This window comes from Scyliorhinus torazame, chromosome 4 (genome assembly GCF_047496885.1).
Source record: "Scyliorhinus torazame isolate Kashiwa2021f chromosome 4, sScyTor2.1, whole genome shotgun sequence".
Classification (NCBI taxonomy): domain Eukaryota; kingdom Metazoa; phylum Chordata; class Chondrichthyes; order Carcharhiniformes; family Scyliorhinidae; genus Scyliorhinus; species Scyliorhinus torazame.
In genome coordinates this window covers 5183027-5202004 of record NC_092710.1, presented here as the reverse complement: position 1 = coordinate 5202004, position 18978 = coordinate 5183027, and positions in this window count along the sequence as shown.

Sequence of the window (18978 nt, the reverse complement as noted above, 5' to 3'; positions counted from 1 at the left end):
GTAAAGGGAGATACAGATCAGGGAAAAAGATAAAGAGAGGGAGTTTGAACTTCAGAAAATGGCCATGAAACATGACAATCAGTTAAAATTGGCAGACATAAAGGGAAACATACAGTTGGATGATAGTGATGAGGATAGTGAGAAAGAGCATCATAGTCAAAGGCTAGGTGGGAATCTATTTAAATATGTCCAAGCATTGCCAAGGTTTGACGAAAAGGAAGTGGAAGCCTTTTTCATTTCATTTGAGTAGGTAGCTAAACAAATGAAATGGCCACAGGACATGTGGGTGTTACTGATTCAAACAAAGCTGGTAGGTAGAGCTAGTGAAGTGTTTGCATCACTACCGGAGGAGGTATCTGGAATGTATGAGGAGGTGAAGAAATCCATCTTAAGTGCATATGAGCTAGTGCCTGAAGCTTACAGACAAAGGTTTAGAAATTTATGGAAAGAATTTGGTCAAACATACATGGAGTTTGAAAGGCTGAAACAGAGTAATTTCGATAGGTGGATAAGGGCTTTGAAATTAGACCAAACGTATGAAGCTCTCAGAGAAATAACACTTTTGGAGGAGTTTAAAAATTCAATTCCTGAAGTAGTGAGAACTCATGTGGAAGAACAGAGGGTTAAAACTGCAAAATTAGCAGCAGAAATGGCAGATGATTATGAATTAGTTCATAAATCAAAGATTGGTTTCCAACATCAGTTTCAGCCGGTTAGGGATAGAAACTGGGGACATGAGAAATACTCAAGTGGTAAAGGTAAAGGTGATCTGATGGGAGACAATAAAGAGAGTGTACCTCAGATTAAAAAAGAAATCCAGGAGGGTGGAAAAGAGACGAAAAGTTTCAGATGTTTTCACTGTAATAAACTAGGCCATGTCAAGTCACAGTGTTGGTGGTTGAAGAAAAGCACTGGGAAGGCTGATGTGGTAAAACAGGATAAGACAGTGGGGTTTGTTAGAGAGGTAAAGGAAAACCCAAGGGAAGCGAAGGAGGTGCAGACGATTGTACAACCTGTTCAAGAAGTAATTGTTAAGAAGGTGGCAGATGTCTTTAAAGAATTTACTTGTGTGGGTAAAGTTCACTCATGTGTATCAGGAAGAGCAGGTAAAGAAGTCACAATTTTAAGAGATACAGGGGCTAGTCAATCTTTAATGGTAAGGGATGAGGAATTATGTAGTTTGGGAAGAATGTTGCCAGAAAAGGTGGTAATATGTGGAATTCAGGGTGAGAGGAGTAGCATTCCATTATATAAGGTAAGGTTGGAAAGTCCAGTGAAGAGTGGTGAAGTGGTAGTAGGAGTAATAGATAAACTATCTTGTCCAGGAATACAGTTTACCTTGGGTAATGATATAGCTGGATCGCAGGTGGGAGTGATGCCTACTGTGGTTGATAAGCCAGTGGAAAATCAGTCAACTGAAGGGTTGAAGGACGAATATCCTGGGATTTTTCCGGATTGTGTAGTAACAAGGTCGCAATGTCACAGGTTAAGACAAGAGGAGAAATCAAAGAGTGAAGATGAAGTTGAAGTGCAATTATCAGAAACGATTTTTGATCAGATGGTTGAAAAAGAACAAGAACAGGTGGAGGATGAGGTGGATACTTTTAGTTCAGGAAAATTGGCGTAGTTACAACAGAAAGATGTAGAAATAAAACAGATATATCAGAAAGCATATACGGAAGAGGAATCTGAGAGTATACCAGAGTGTTATTACCGTAAAAATGATGTCTTGATGAGAAAATGGAGACCTGTACATATGCAGGCGGATGAAAAGTAGGCAGACGTTCATCAAGTAGTATTGCCGGTAGGGTATAGAAAGGAGGTGTAGCGAGTTGCACATGGGATACCAGTGGGAGGTCATTTGGGAATAAGGAAAACTCAAGCTAAAATCCAGAAACATTTTTATTGGCCTGGACTACATAGAGATGTAGTTAAATTTTGTCAATCATGTCACACATATCAAGTGATAGGGAAACCTCGAGCAGTGATAAAACCAGCGCCCTTAATATCCATTCCAGCATTTGAGGAACCTTTTACAAGGGTCCTAATCGATTGTGTAGGACCGCTTCCTAAAACAAAAAAGCGGGAATCAATATCTTTTGACTATAATGGATGTGTCTACTAGGTTTCCAGAGGCCATTCCAGTATGTAATATTACAGCTAAAAGGATTGTGGAGGAGTTACTTAAATTCTTTACTAGATATGGACTACCCACAGAAATTCAATCGGATCGAGGATCGAATTTTACTTCAAAGTTATTCAAAGAAGTTATGGATAGTTTAGGAATAAAACAATTTAAATCAACTGCGTACCATTCAGAATCGCAGGGAGCGTTAGAAAGGTGGTATCAGACATTAAAGACAATGTTGAGGGCTTATTGTCAAGATTATCCAGAGGATTGGGATAAAGGAATTCCATTCGTATTGTTTGCAATTAGGGATGCACCTAATGAGTCCACCAAATCCAGTCCTTTTGAACTAATTTTTGGTCATGAGGTAAGGGGACCACTTAAATTGATTAAGGAAAAATTGGTGGGTGAGAAATCGGAAATTACACTGTTTGATTACGTGTCAAATTTTAGGGAACGATTAAATAGGGCAGGTGAATTGGCTAGACAACATTTGAAAGTTGCACAAAATGTGATGAAACGGGTAGCGGACAAGAAATCCAAAGTTCGTAGTTTTGCCAGTGGAGATAAAGTTTTAGTGTTGTTACCAGTGGTAGGTGAACCTTTAAAAGCAAGATTTTGTGGACCGTATCAGATTAAAAGGAAATTAAATGAGGTGAATTATGTGGTAAAAACACCATATAGAAGGAAGACTCACTGAGTGTGTCATGTGAATATGCTTAAAAGGTACTTTGAAAGGGAAGGAGAGAAAAAGGAGGTTTTAATGATTCTAACTCAAAGTGACGAACCAAATCCAGATGACTGTGAATTTGACATACCTCAACTTAAATTGGAAAATGAGGATATTCTTAAAAATTGGGATGAATTGTTAAGTTACCTTCCAGAGGAAAAACAAACTGACCTGAAAGAGTTATTGATATCACATGAGCAAGTTTGTAGAGATACATTGGGAAGTACTAAAATGGCTATACATGATGTAGATGTGGGAAATGCTGTTCCGATCAAACCTTTTAAAATTGGCACAGGTTAACAAATAGATTGAGAGTATGCTTAAAAATGGCATAATTGAAGTGGGTTGCAGCCAATGGAGCTCACCCATAGTGATGGTATCTAAACCAGACGGGACCCAACGGTTGTGTGTGGACTATCGAAAGGTGAATGCAGTTACAAGAATGGACTCTTCTCCTATCCCACGTTTGGAGGATTGCATTGAGAAAGTGGGACAATCCGCTTTTATTTCCAAATTGGATTTACTGAAAGGTTACTGGCAAGTACCTTTATCTGAAAGGGCGATGGAGATTTCAGCTTTTGTGACTCCAGATGGTATATACCAATCAAAGTTATGCCATTTGGCAAGAAAAACGCCCCAGCAACATTTCAACGGTTAACTAACAAAGTCATTTCAGGATTACCCAATTGTGTGGTATACATCGCCGATCTGGTAATTTGCAGCCAGACATGGAAAGAACATTTAAAACATCTGATGGAGTTATTCGATCGACTTCAGGAGGCGGGTTTGGTGATAAACCTAGCCAAAAGTGAATTTGGAAAAGCCCGAGTCACTTTCCTTGGCCATACAATCGGACACGGTCGACTGGTCCCACAGGATGTGAAAACGAAAGTTATTGAGGAGTTTCCGATACCCTCGACACGACGGGAAATAATGCGATTTCTTGGGATGAGTGGATTTTACCGGAAATTTGGACCAAATTGTAGCAGCGTGGTCGCTCCACTGACGGACTTGCTCAAGAAGCGTAACAAATTCCAGTGGACAGCGGAGTGTCAACAGGCATTTGACGGCCTGGAGGCTGTGTTAACCACTGCTCCTGTGTTAGACATCCCAAATTATACCAAACCATTCAAAGTGGCTGTTGATGCGAGTGATGTGGGTGTAGGTGCGGTGCTTCTACAAGACGATGACGAAGGGCGAGAGCGGCCTGTTGGTTATTTTTCAAAGAAATTGAATTCTCACCAGAAAAGGTATTCGATGATTGAGAAGGAAACTTTGAGTTTGGTGCTGGCTTTGCAACATTTTTACATTTATGTGACCAGCAATCCGTCTGACACCATTATATATACGGATCATAATCCTTTGATGTTTTTGGAGCGATTCCGGAATAACAATGCAAGGCTATTTCGCTGGAGTTTATTGTTACAGCCATTTCATTTAAAAATAGTACGTGTGGCAGGATGGGAAAATGTGATAGCCGATGCTTTGTCACGAATGTGATCAATCGAGAAGGATTTCGGTTGGAGGAAGAAGAATGAAGAAAAATGGACTATATTATTAGGCCTGTTTGAGTGTTGTTTTCTTTAAATGAAAATCTATATTTACTTGTGCATTTCTTAATGGATGGTGCAAAAGTGAAAAATGAAACCATCTTGAAGTTTTTTTGTTTTTAAGAAATATTTTTATTCACATTTTCAACAATAAACAACAGTCAGCAAGATATGTCAATTCCCATAATAACAACAATCCCATCCGCCCACCAACCCCCAAACCTCAGCCCACATGTTTACATAAACAAATGTTTAAGTAATGTACCTTTAAGAAATGCAGTGATGTCAGAGTGTGGGTGGAGCTTGGCTTTAGATCAGCTATTTTGCAGTTTAGTTTGAGTTTGGAAAGAGCTTGGGTGTGTGTCTGTGTTTGCAGTGAGCTGGATCTGCTGTGATCTCTGCCATGAAAGACCTGATGTGTTTCTGTTAAAAGGTGTTAAGTCTCATGCATGTTGAAAGGAATGACTGAAGGATTATTTAGTGTTGTAATATTTTCGGGGTTATCTTTGAAATAAGGGGTATTAAGAAATCCAATGTTTATTTAAGAGGTTAAGTTGAGTTCATGGAATAAACATTGTTTTGTGTTTAAAAATCCACGTGTCCATAATTGTAATCCCACACCTGGGGAACAAGCCGTGTGCTCGGAAAAGCAACAAATACATTAAACTCCATGATGCATTTTGGGGTTCTGAAAACGCCTCGCCCATAACATTGGGTACTCTAAATTTTTTTTTTAAAAGCTGCAGAAAGAACCCTTAGGATCAAAGTGGGAAGGATCATTCGTGATCCTTCTCACCACCCAATCTGCTGTTAAGTTAAAAGAAAAGAAAAGTTGAATTTGCGCAGCGCACGTGGAGTGTGCATACAAATATTAAGACCTGTAAAATGTTTATCGCAATTTTAATTTTCAGTTATATGATTGGCCTTGTAGATGTTGTACCAGAACTGAATAAGAACACATTTCTTTACACATCTAAGATCTCTGCTAAAAATTTAAACATTTCTAATTGTTGGACTCAGCTCCATTTTCCGGCCTGAACACCATAACCCTTAATCCCTTTATTCTTCAAAAACTATCTATCTTTATCTTAAAAATATTCAATGAAGGAGCCTCAACTGCTTCACTGGGCAAGGAATTCCATAGATTCACAACTCTTTGGGTGAAGAAGTTCCTCCTAAGCTCAGTCCTAAATCTACTTCCCCTTATTTTCAGGGTATGCCCCTTAGTTCTGCTTTCACCCGCCAGTGGAAACAACCTGCCCGCATCTATCCTTCATAATTTTATATGTTTCTATAAGATCCCCCCTCATCCTTCTAAACTCCAATGAGTACAGTCCCAGTCTACTCAACCTCTCCTCGTAATCCAACCCCTTCAGCTCTGGGATTAACCTCGTGAATCTCCTCTGCACACCCTCCAGTGCCACGTTTTGACAAAATCGAATGGCACTTGACTATGTGCGAGCCAAAAAAGGTGGCACCTTCGCCCTGATTGGTGCGGAGTGTTGCATTTTCATTCCAGATAACTCAAAGGAAGTTGAAGACATGGCATCACACACCCCAAAAGAAATCAAGAAACTTGATCCAGCCCAAGTTACCCCCCTCTGGGATAAACTTTGTGGGTGGTTGGGACACACTGGAATATCCACAATAAGAATAATCCTATTCTCCTGCGTAGCTGGATTCAGCATTTACACAACAGACTAATGTGCTAAGTGATCAAAGAACTATTCGCTAAACGCAGGGGACCAACTATCAGAATGCTTCAAACTAATCCAACTGCATCACCATTGGATGAAGTTGAAATTAGATATTATTGTTAAAATGTTACTGATCAATCAATTATTTGACTGCATCATTAACTTATTGTATCATTTATTAATATTGAATCAGTAGTATCATATTAATTTATTAATTGTTAATTTATAATAATGATTTTAGTTTAGTCGGGCAGTATGGTCGGCACGGGCTTGGAGGGCCGAAGGGCCTGTTCCTGTGCTGTACTTTTCTTTGTTTTTTGTTAATAATGGTTCTTTAAGAAATAGAATGATTATTGCTAAAATCCTCGAATGCAATGCTTAAAACTGCACTGACAATATGGATGAGTTATTCTTTGCGCTTTTACCTAGCCTATCGCATTAATAATGTATTTTATCTTATTGTGATAATATCTCACTTATCCTTTCGATCTATCAAAAGTGCCGACTGTGGAAGCCCGCTGTTTTCTAATACATCTAACAGGTAAAAGTGATAGTTTAAAAGATAGGCCATTGAATACCAGTTTAAAAACTCACTCATCACCTCAGGTCATTTAAAACACTTCAGCATTTCGGAACATAGCTCTAAACAGAAATTCCTACGCAGCTAACAAATACATTTGCAAGATAAAGTAACCCAAGGACAAGGCAAGCTCCATGGCAACAGCATGGCGCCTAAAAGGACCATTGTCCGAACAAGCAAACTACATGCGATCAGGAAGGTGAATCGCATTCCTCAGCTTATACATTTTAAGTTTATGATGCATATTAAATGACAGACAGCTAAAACATCGACTCAAACTTATGTGATGTTAACCCAAGTCAATCAGGATTACATCGGGGTATAGCTAGATGGCTAAAGTCGGATATGATTTAGTATAACCGTGCTGGATCGTACGGCCATTCTTTTTTCATGAATCAATCCACACTTTGACTTAACTATTCGCTGTTTTTCTGCCTTTCATTTTTCATTTTCTGACTTTGACTTTTGAAGTTATTGCAAGCTGTTTGCCGGAAGCAAGAAAATCATTTCTGTGTTATTTGAAAGTTGAATTGTCGACAAGATTGCCTCTCTGTGAGTCCTTTGCTAGGACTTATTCGAGAATAAAACTTTAAATGATTCTCAATTGTAATCAATAGAGATAAAATAGGACTTCCGGTTGCGGCGATGACCAGCTAAGCCGCACGTTTCGGCGGCTCCATCTCGAACGGACCTTCGGGCTCTTTTAAGAGCCCCAACGCGGAATTTTTTCGGGACAAAACCCGGTGTGGGGTGAGGCAACAGGGAGTCCCCCCCCCCCCAACGAAAAAGAAAAATATCGGCGGCGGCAGCCTGATCGCGAAGAATCCTCGAGGACAGGGGCAGAAGGAAAAAGGAGCAAGATGGCGGCGGAGGGAGCCCAGGCGACATGGGGGCCAGACCAAGGCGAATTTTTGAGACGGTGTGTGGAGCTGCTTAAGAAGGAGGTGCTGGCCCTGATGCTACAAGCAATTGAGGGGCTTAAGGAGACACAAAAGACCCAGGAGTTGGAGCTCCGCGTGGTGGAGCAGAAGGTGACGGACAACGAAGACGAGATCCTGGGCCTGGCGGTCAAAACGCAGACGCACGAGGCGCTCCACAAAAAGTGCATTGAAAGGATTGAAGTCCTAGAAAACAGATCACGGAGAAAGAACCTTCGGATCCTGGGTCTCCCCGAGGGAGTGGAAGGAGCGGACGGCGGGGCTTACGTGAGCACGATGCTACGCTCGCTAATGGGAGCTGAGGCCCCCTCGGGCCCCTTGGAAGTGGAAGGGGCTCATCGGGTCCCTGCGAGGAGACCAAAGGCGGAAGAACCACCTAGGGCGATGATCGTGCGATTTCACCGCTTCAGTGACAGAGAGGTGGTTCTGAGATGGGCCAAAAAGGTACGGAGTAGTAGATGGGAGAATGCGGTGGTACGGGTGTACCAGGATTGGAGTGCGAAGGAGGGCGAGTTTCAATCGAGCCAAGGAGGTGCTACACAAGAAGAAGGTGAAGTTCGGGATGTTGCAGCCGGCGCGACTGTGGGTCACGCACCAGGATAGACATTACTATTTCGAAACGGCGGAAGCAGCATGGACCTTCATTAAAAACGAGAAACTGGATCAGAACTGAGGGACTGATGTTGGAGGGGAAACGACAATGCTGATGTATATAGAGGTGTAAATTGGGGAGGGGGGGGACATTGAGAAATGTGGGCGCCGGTGGGGGGGGGGGAAGAAGAGACACAGGTGGGGGATGGGGAATGGGAGTGGGGCGGCAGAGGGAGCTGCGCCACGAGGGGCGGGACGGCTCTAGAGAACACGGGGCTTACTGTTCTTGTTCCCGCGCCAGAAAGATGATGGCGGGAAGATAGGCGCAAGGTAGATGGGAGTTCCCCACACGGGGGGGGGGGTCAAGGAGAGAGCGGGAGAAGCCGGGGTCAGTTGAAGTCAGCTGACTTTCGGAAGCAATATGGGGGGAGTAATCATGCTAGATGGGGATCTAGCGGGGGAGGGGGGGGGGGAAAGGGAGGGGGGGGGGTATAACTGGGTCGCTGCTGCAGAGATCGAAGAGGAACTGGTAAAAGAAAAGGTGGTCGGGGTGGGAATGCGCCGCCTGGGGAACGGGTGGGTGCGCGGAACCGGGACGTGGGACTGGCCTAGAGAGGGTGATGGCTAGTCGACAGAGGAGGGGGGCAGGCAGCCCCCCCAGTCCGGCTGACCACGTGGAACGTGAGAGGCCTAAATGGGCCGATTAAAAGGGCCCGAGTGTTCGCGCACTTGAAAGGACTGAGGGAAGACGTGGCCATGCTTCAGGAGACGCACCTGAAGGTGGCGGACCAAGTTAGGTTAAGGAAAGGATGGGTGGGACAGGTGTTCCACTCAGGGCTGGATGCAAAGAACAGAGGGGTGGCCATACTGGTGGGGAAACGGGTGTCATTCGAAGCTAGGAACATTGTAGCAGACAGCGGAGGCAGATATGTGATGGTGAGTGGCAGGCTGCAGGGAACGGAGGTCGTGTTGGTTAACGTATATGCCCCGAACTGGGATGATGCGGGATTTATGAAGCGGATGCTGGGACGTATCCCGGACCTGGAGATAGGAAACCTGATAATGGGGGGGGACTTCAACACCGTGTTGGACCCAGGGTTAGATAGATCTAGATCTAGGACCAGAAGAAGGCCGGCAGCGGCCAAGGTGCTTGGGGGGTTTATGGACCAAATGGGGGGAGTGGATCCGTAGGCGATTTGTTAGTCCGATGGCCAAAGAGTTCTCCTTCTACTCCCATGTTCACAAGGTGTATTCCCGGATAGATTTCTTTGTTTTGGGAAGGGCACTGATCTCGAGGGTGGAAGGAACTGAGTACTCAGCCATAGCTGTTTCAGATCATGCCCCACTGGGTGGACCTGGAACTAGGAGAGGAGAGGGAGCAGCGCCCACTCTGGCGACTGGATGTGGGATTACTGGCGGATGAGGGGGTATGCGGAAGGGTGCGGGGATGTATCGTAAGGTACCTGGAGGCCAATGACGACGGGGAGGTCCGAGTGGGAGTAGTATGGGAAGTACTAAAGGCGGTGGTCAGAGGAGAGCTGATCTCCATCAGGGCCCACAAGGGGAAAATAGAGGCCAAGGAAAGGGAAAGACTACTGGGGGAGATTTTGAGGGTAGATAAAGAATACGTGGAGGCCCTGGAGGAAGGACTATACAGGGGGAGAGGAACACCGAGTGTCACTCTACGTGGATGACCTACTGCTGTATGTGGCGGATCCAGTGGGGGGGATGACAGAGGTCATGCAGATATTGAGGGAGTTTGGAGATTTCTCGAGATATAGGCTTAACATGGGAAAGAGTGAGCTTTTTGTGATACACCCTGGGGACCAGAGTAGAGGGATAGATGGCCTGCCGCTAAGGAGAGTGGAAAGAAACTTCCGATCCCTGGGGATTCAGATAGCCAGGAGCTGGGGAACCTTGCACAGACTCAATCTGACTCGGCTGGTGGAACAAATGGAAGAGGATTTCAAAAGGTGGGACATGCAGCCTCTGTCGCTGGCGGGCAGAGTGCAGGCGATTAAGATGATGGTCCTCCCGAGGTTCCTATTTGTGTTCCAATGTCTCCCTTTACTGATCACTAAGGCCTTCTTTAAAAATATAGACAGGAGCATCACGAGCTTCGTGTGGGCAGGGAAGGCCCCGAGGGTAAGGAGGGGGTTCCTACAACGTAGCAGAGACAGAGGAGGACTGGCATTGCCTAATTTGGGCGACTACTACTGGGCCGCCAACGTGGCGATGATTCGTAAATGGATGATAGAGGGAGAGGGAGCGGCGTGGAAAAGGTTGGAGATGAAGTCCTGTAAAGGGACGAGCTTAAAAGCGCTGGTGACGGCGCCACTACCGCTCTCACCTAAAGGATTTACCACGAACCCAGTGGTGGCGGCAACATTAAGTATCTGGGGGCAATGGAGGCGACAGAGGGGTGTGCTGGGAGCCTCGGTGTGGTCCCCGATCAGGAACAACCATAGGTTTGCCCCAGGGAGGCTGGGCGGAGGATTCCAGAGCTGGCACCGGGCAGGAATCAGGAGAGTGGGAGATTTATTTATAGACGGGACGTTTACGAGCTTGGGAGCGCTTGAGGAAAAGTATGAGCTGCCCCGGGGAAATTTCTTTCGATATATGCAGGTGAGAGCGTTCACGAAACAACTGGTGAGGGAATTTCCGCTGCTCCCGACACAAGGGATCCAGGACAGGGTGCTTTCAGGGGTGTGGGTCGGAGAGGGCAAGGTGTCAGAGATATACCGAGAGATGAGGGAAGAGGGGGAGGAGTTGGTGGACGAACTGAAGGGAAAATGGGAAGAAGCGCTCGGGGAGGAGATTGAGGAGGGTATGTGGGCTGATGCCCTAAGCAGGGTAAATTCCTCTTCCTCATGTGCCAGGCTTAGCCTGATCCAATTTAAGGTGCTACATAGAGCACACATAACGGGAGCGAGGTTGAGCAGGTTCTTCGGAGTGGAGGACAAGTGTGGGAGGTGCGGCGGGAGCCCGGCAAACCATGCACATATGTTTTGGGCGTGCCCGGCACTGGAAGGGTATTGGAAGGGAGTGACGGGAGTGATTTCGCGGGTGGTGAAGGCCCGGGTCAAACCAGGCTGGGGGTTAGCTCTATTTGGAGTTGCGGAAGAGCCGGGAGTGCAGGAGGCGAAAGAGGCCGACGTTGTGGCCTTTGCGTCCCTAGTAGCCCGGCGCAGGATCCTACTCATGTGGAAGGAGGCGAAATCCCCCGGACTGGAGGCCTGGGTAAACGATATGGCGGGGTTCATTGAACTGGAGCAGATAAAGTTTGCCCTGAGAGGGTCGGCTCAAGGGTTCACCAGGCGGTGGCAGCCATTTCTCGACTACCTAGGGGAACGTTAGAGGGAAGATAGATGACCAGCAGCAGCAACCCAGGGGGAAGGGGGGGGGGGAGGGGGGGGAGGGAGGGTAAATTGAATTTATGCTGAATTAAAGTATATAATTTCAAAAACTTATGATTCGGAGGAAATCTTTACTCGTGCCCTCTTTACCATCAACTGTTTGCTTCGATGACTTTAAGAATAGATTGCGTCCTCAACGCCATTCTGAAAAGAATCATAAGCTCCCCATTTTTCTTATATATATATCCAGATGTGACCATTCCAACCAGACAGCTGTCGGAATCGAAAAGCGGGGAACCAGATGAACCCCGTCCTAACAATGTCGAATAAGTGATTATTTCTTCGGAATAAGATATTTCGAAACTTTTGTCTGTGAAACGGTGAATACAGGTTAATTCATTCTCGGCCCCTCTCTCTCTACACATCATGTGATCACAGTCCGGGTTATTGAGGGCATAATTTAAAATTTCATCAGAATGGGCTTTACGCCGTTCGAATGGGATTATTTTACATGCATCAGAGCTTTTATCTTTCGTGCCTGGGTATCCTATGATGTACACAGTCCCACCATTGGGTGGGCTGCGATCTGATCTTAATAAACCCCTCAGCAACTGAATCGGGTCACAATCTATCTTAAAAAAAATGTAATCATATTTCTTCGGGAAATGGTCTTTTTTCTTGACTCTGAAACTGTTTTGCTGTGAGACTGGACTATCAAAACTAACCCGTAGACTCCCAGAGAGGCAATTTTCCATAGCATGGTAACAGCTGATTAGATATCTGTCATTAAATACAAAACAGGTAGCATGGGGAATAATGTGACGATTTTGCAAATAGAAGATTAAACCCACAGCTTCATTAGTGGGTACGAATGAATCACTAGACATTTTAACTAATTCTGGAGGTGCAATATTTTCTTCGGACGATGGGACATTGTTAAAATTATAATTTGGAATTTGACAAATTCTATTTTTTTCAGATGATGGGATATTGTTAATATCTAAATTAGCAGTTTGATGAATTCTATTTTCAACAGATGACGGGATATTGTTAATTCCACACTTTGGAGTTTCACCAAACGATGGTGTGTTGCTAAGGTTAGAACTTCGAATTTGATGGACGATCTCCGAAACTTTGCTGAAAAGAAGGTTAACATCCTGTTCGAGGTCCAATTTGATAAATTAAACCTGTAAAGAGCGAGTACAGCTTTGTTTAAAATAAGCTTCAACATTCAAATCGCCAACTTTACTCTACACCATTAACCTCCACCATTCGCCTTCGAATCGAAGATTCACTGATTCATACGGAGCAGGGGAGGATGTTCAGTCCATCGACCCTGTGGTAGCTCATTGAAGCAACAATCTGCTTGATGCCTTCACCCTTCTCGCCCCATTCCTGCCTTTCCCTGTCCCTCCAGTACTGACCCAATTCTCAATTCTGAGCACTCCTCTTCAATTTGCTTCCTTGGAGGACACAACCTCTAGTAATTGATCCTCAACACAAACACTGTCACACAAATGTAATCATTCAAGCACACACACACTGAGATACAGACTCAGACACACACACACTGAGATACAGACTCATACACACACACACTGAGATACAGACTCAGACACACACACACACTGAGATACAGACTCATACACACACACACTGAGATACAGACTCAGACACAGACACACACACACACTGAGATACAGTCTCAGACACACACACACTGAGATACAGACTCAGACACACACACACACTGAGATACAGACTCATACACACACACACTGAGATACAGACTCATACACACACACACTGAGATACAGTCTCAGACACACACACACACTGAGATACAGACTCAGACACACACACACACTGAGATACAGACTCAGACACACACACACTGAGATACAGACTCATACACACACACACTGAGATACAGTCTCAGACACACACACACTGAGATACAGACTCAGACACACACACACTGAGCTATAGACTCAGACACACACACACACTGAGATACAGACTCAGACACACACACACACTGAGATACAGACTCAGACACACACACACACTGAGATACAGACTCATACACACACACACTGAGATACAGTCTCAGACACACACACACTGAGATACAGACTCAGACACACACACACTGAGCTATAGACTCAGACACACACACACACTGAGATACAGACTCAGACACACACACACACTGAGATACAGACTCATACACACACACACTGAGATACAGACTCAGACACAGACACACACACACTGAGATACAGTCTCAGACACACACACACTGAGATACAGACTCAGACACACACACACTGATATACAGACTCAGACACACACTGATATACAGGCTCAGACGCACTTACACACATACTGAGGTGCAGACTCAGACACACTCACACACACACACTGAGATACAGACTCAGACAGACTCACACACACACACTGAGGTACAGGCTCAGACACACTCACACACTGAGATACAGACTCAGGCACACACACACACACACTGAGATACAGTCTCAGACACACCCTCACACGCACACTGAGATACAGACTCAGACACACCCTCACACACACACTGAGATACAGTCTCAGACACACCCTCACACACACACACTGAGATACAGACTCAGACACACTCACACACACACTGAGATACAGACTCAGACACACACACTCACACTGAGATACAGACTCAGACACACTCACACACACTGAGATACAGACTCAGACACACACACACTGAGATACAGACTCACACACACTTACACACGCACACTGAGATACAGACTCAGACACACTCACACACACTGAGATACAGACTCAGACACACTGACACAGACTGAGATACAGACTCAGACACACACACACTGAGATACAGACTCAGACACACTCACACGCACACTGAGATACAGACTCAGACACACTCACACACACACTGAGATACAGACTCAGACACAGACACACACACACACTGAGATACAGACTCAGACACACTCACACGCACACTGAGATACAGACTCAGACACACTCACACACACTGAGATACAGACTCAGACACACTCACACACACACTGAGATACAGACTCAGACACAGACACACACACACACTGAGATACAGACTCAGACACACTCACACTCACACTGAGATACAGACTCAGAAACACTCACACACACACTGAGATACAGACTCAGACACACTCACACACACACTCAAACTCAGACAGATACTGACACACCGAGATACAGACTCAGGCACACTCACACACACACTGAGATACAGACTCAGACACAGACACACACTCACACTGAGATACAGACTCAGGCGCACTCACACACACTGAGATACAGACTCAGGCGCACTCACACACACTGAGATACAGACTCACACACCCTCACAGACACACACTGAGATACAGACTCAGACACACTCACACTGAGATACAGACTCACACACACTCACAGACACACACTGAGATACAGACTCAGACACACACACTGAGATTCAGTCTCAGACACACTCACACACTGAGATTCAGACTCAGACGCACTCACACACACACTGAGATACAGACTCAAACAGACTCACAGACACACACTGAGATACAGTCTCAGACTCACTCACACACTGAGATACAGTCTCAGACACACACACACTGAGATACAGACTCAGACACACACACACTGAGATACAGACTCAGACACACTCACACACTGAGATACAGTCTCAGACACAGTTACACACTGAGATACGGACTCAGACACACACACACTGAGATACAGTCTCAGACACACTCTCACACGCACACTGAGATACAGACTCAGACACACCCTCACACACACACTGAGATACAGTCTCAGACACACCCTCACACACACACACTGAGATACAGACTCAGACACACTCACACACACACACTGAGATACAGACTCAGACACACACACTCACACTGAGATACAGACTCAGACACACTCACACACACTGAGATACAGACTCAGACACACACACACTGAGATACAGACTCACACACACTTACACACGCACACTGAGATACAGACTCAGACACACTCACACACACTGAGATACAGACTCAGACACACTGACACAGACTGAGATACAGACTCAGACACACACACACTGAGATACAGACTCAGACACACTCACACGCACACTGAGATACAGACTCAGACACACTCACACACACACTGAGATACAGACTCAGACACAGACACACACACACACTGAGATACAGACTCAGACACACTCACACGCACACTGAGATACAGACTCAGACACACTCACGCACACTGAGATACAGACTCAGACACACTCACACACACACTGAGATACAGACTCAGACACAGACACACACACACACTGAGATACAGACTCAGACACACTCACACTCACACTGAGATACAGACTCAGAAACACTCACACACACACTGAGATACAGACTCAGACACACTCACACACACACTCAAACTCAGACAGATACTGACACACCGAGATACAGACTCAGGCACACTCACACACACACTGAGATACAGACTCAGACACAGACACACACTCACACTGAGATACAGACTCAGGCGCACTCACACACACTGAGATACAGACTCAGGCGCACTCACACACACTGAGATACAGACTCACACACCCTCACAGACACACACTGAGATACAGACTCAGACACACTCACACTGAGATACAGACTCACACACACTCACAGACACACACTGAGATACAGACTCAGACACACACACTGAGATTCAGTCTCAGACACACTCACACACTGAGATTCAGACTCAGACGCACTCACACACACACTGAGATACAGACTCAAACAGACTCACAGACACACACTGAGATACAGTCTCAGACTCACTCACACACTGAGATACAGTCTCAGACACACACACACTGAGATACAGACTCAGACACACACACACTGAGATACAGACTCAGACACACTCACACACTGAGGTACAGTCTCAGACACAGTTACACACTGAGATACGGACTCAGACACACACACACTGAGATACAGTCTCAGACACACTCACACACTGAGATACAGACTCAGGCACACACACACACTGAGATACAGACTCAGACACACACACACAATGAGATACAGACTCAGATACACTCACTCACACACTGAGATACAGACTCAGGCACACACACACACTGAGATACAGACTAAGACACACTCACACACACACTGAGATATAGACTCAGACACACACACACTGAGATACAGTCTCAGACACACTCACACACTGAGATACATACTCAGGCACACACACACTGAGATACAGACTCAGGCACACACACACACTGAGATACGGACTCAGACACACACACACTGAGATACAGTCTCAGACACACACACACACTGAGATACGGACTCGGACACACACACACACTGAGATACAGTCTCAGACACACTCACACACTGAGATACAGACTCAGGCACACACACACACTGAGATACAGACTCAGGCACACAGACACACTGAGATACAGACTCAGACACACTCATACACGCACACTGAAATACAGACTCAGACACACTCACACACACACTGAGATACAGACTCAGACACACACACACTGAGATACAGACTCAGTCACACACACTGAGATACAGACTCAGACACACTTACACACACACTGAGATACAGACTCAGACACACACACACTGAGATACAGACGCACTCACACACACACTGAGATACAGACTCAGACACACTCACACACACACTGAGATACAAACTCAGACACACACACACTGAAATACAGACTCAGACACACACACACTGAGATACAGACTCAGACACACACACACTGAGATACAGACTCAGACACACTCACACACACACTGAGATACAGACTCAGACACACACACACTGAAATACAGACTCAGACACACACACACACACACTGAGATACAGACTCAGATACACTCACACGCACACTGAAATACAGACTCAGACACACTCACACTGAGTTATAGACTCAGATACACTCACACACACTGAGATCCAGACTCAGATACACTCACACACACTGAGATACAGACTCAGACACACACACACACTGAGATACAGACACAGACACACTCACACACACTGAGATACAGACTCTGATCCACACACACACACACTGAGATACAGTCGCAGACACATTCACACACACACTGAGATACAGTCTCAGACACACTCACACACACACTGAGATACAGACTGACACACACTCACACACACACTGAGAACCAGACTCAGACACACTCACACACACACTGAGATACAGACACTGACATACTCACACACACTGAGATACAGACTCAGATCCACACACACACACACTGAGATACAGTCTCAGACACACTCACACACACACTGAGATACAGTCTCAGACTCACTCACACACTGAGATACAGTCTCAGACACACACACACTGAGATACAGACTCAGACACACACAAACTGAGATACAGACTCAGACACACTCACACACTGAGATACAGTCTCAGACACACTTACACACTGAGATACGGACTCAGACACACACACACTGAGATACAGTCTCAGACACACTCACACACTGAGATACAGACTCAGGCACACACACACACTGAGATACAGACTCAGACACACACACACAATGAGATACAGACTCAGATACACTCACTCACACACTGAGATACAGACTCAGGCACACACACACACTGAGATACAGACTAAGACACACTCACACACACACTGAGATATAGACTCAGACACACACACACTGAGATACAGTCTCAGACACACTCACACACTGAGATACGGACTCAGACACACACACACTGAGATACAGTCTCAGACACACACACACACTGAGATACGGACTCGGACACACACACACACTGAGATACAGTTCCAGACACACTCACACACTGAGATACAGACTCAGGCACACACACACACTGAGATACAGACTCAGGCACACAGACACACTGAGATACAGACTCAGACACACTCATACACGCACACTGAAATACAGACTCAGACACACTCACACACACACTGAGATACAGACTCAGACACACACACACTGAGATACAGACTCAGTCACACACACTGAGATACAGACTCAGGCACACTCACACACACACTGAGATACAGACTCAGACACACACACACTGAGATACAGACTCAGACACACTCACACACACACTGAGATACAAACTCAGACACACACACACTGAAATACAGACTCAGACAAACACACACTGAGATACAGACTCAGACACACACACACTGAGATACAGACTCAGACACACTCACACACACACTGAGATACAGACTCAGACACACACACACTGAAATACAGACTCAGA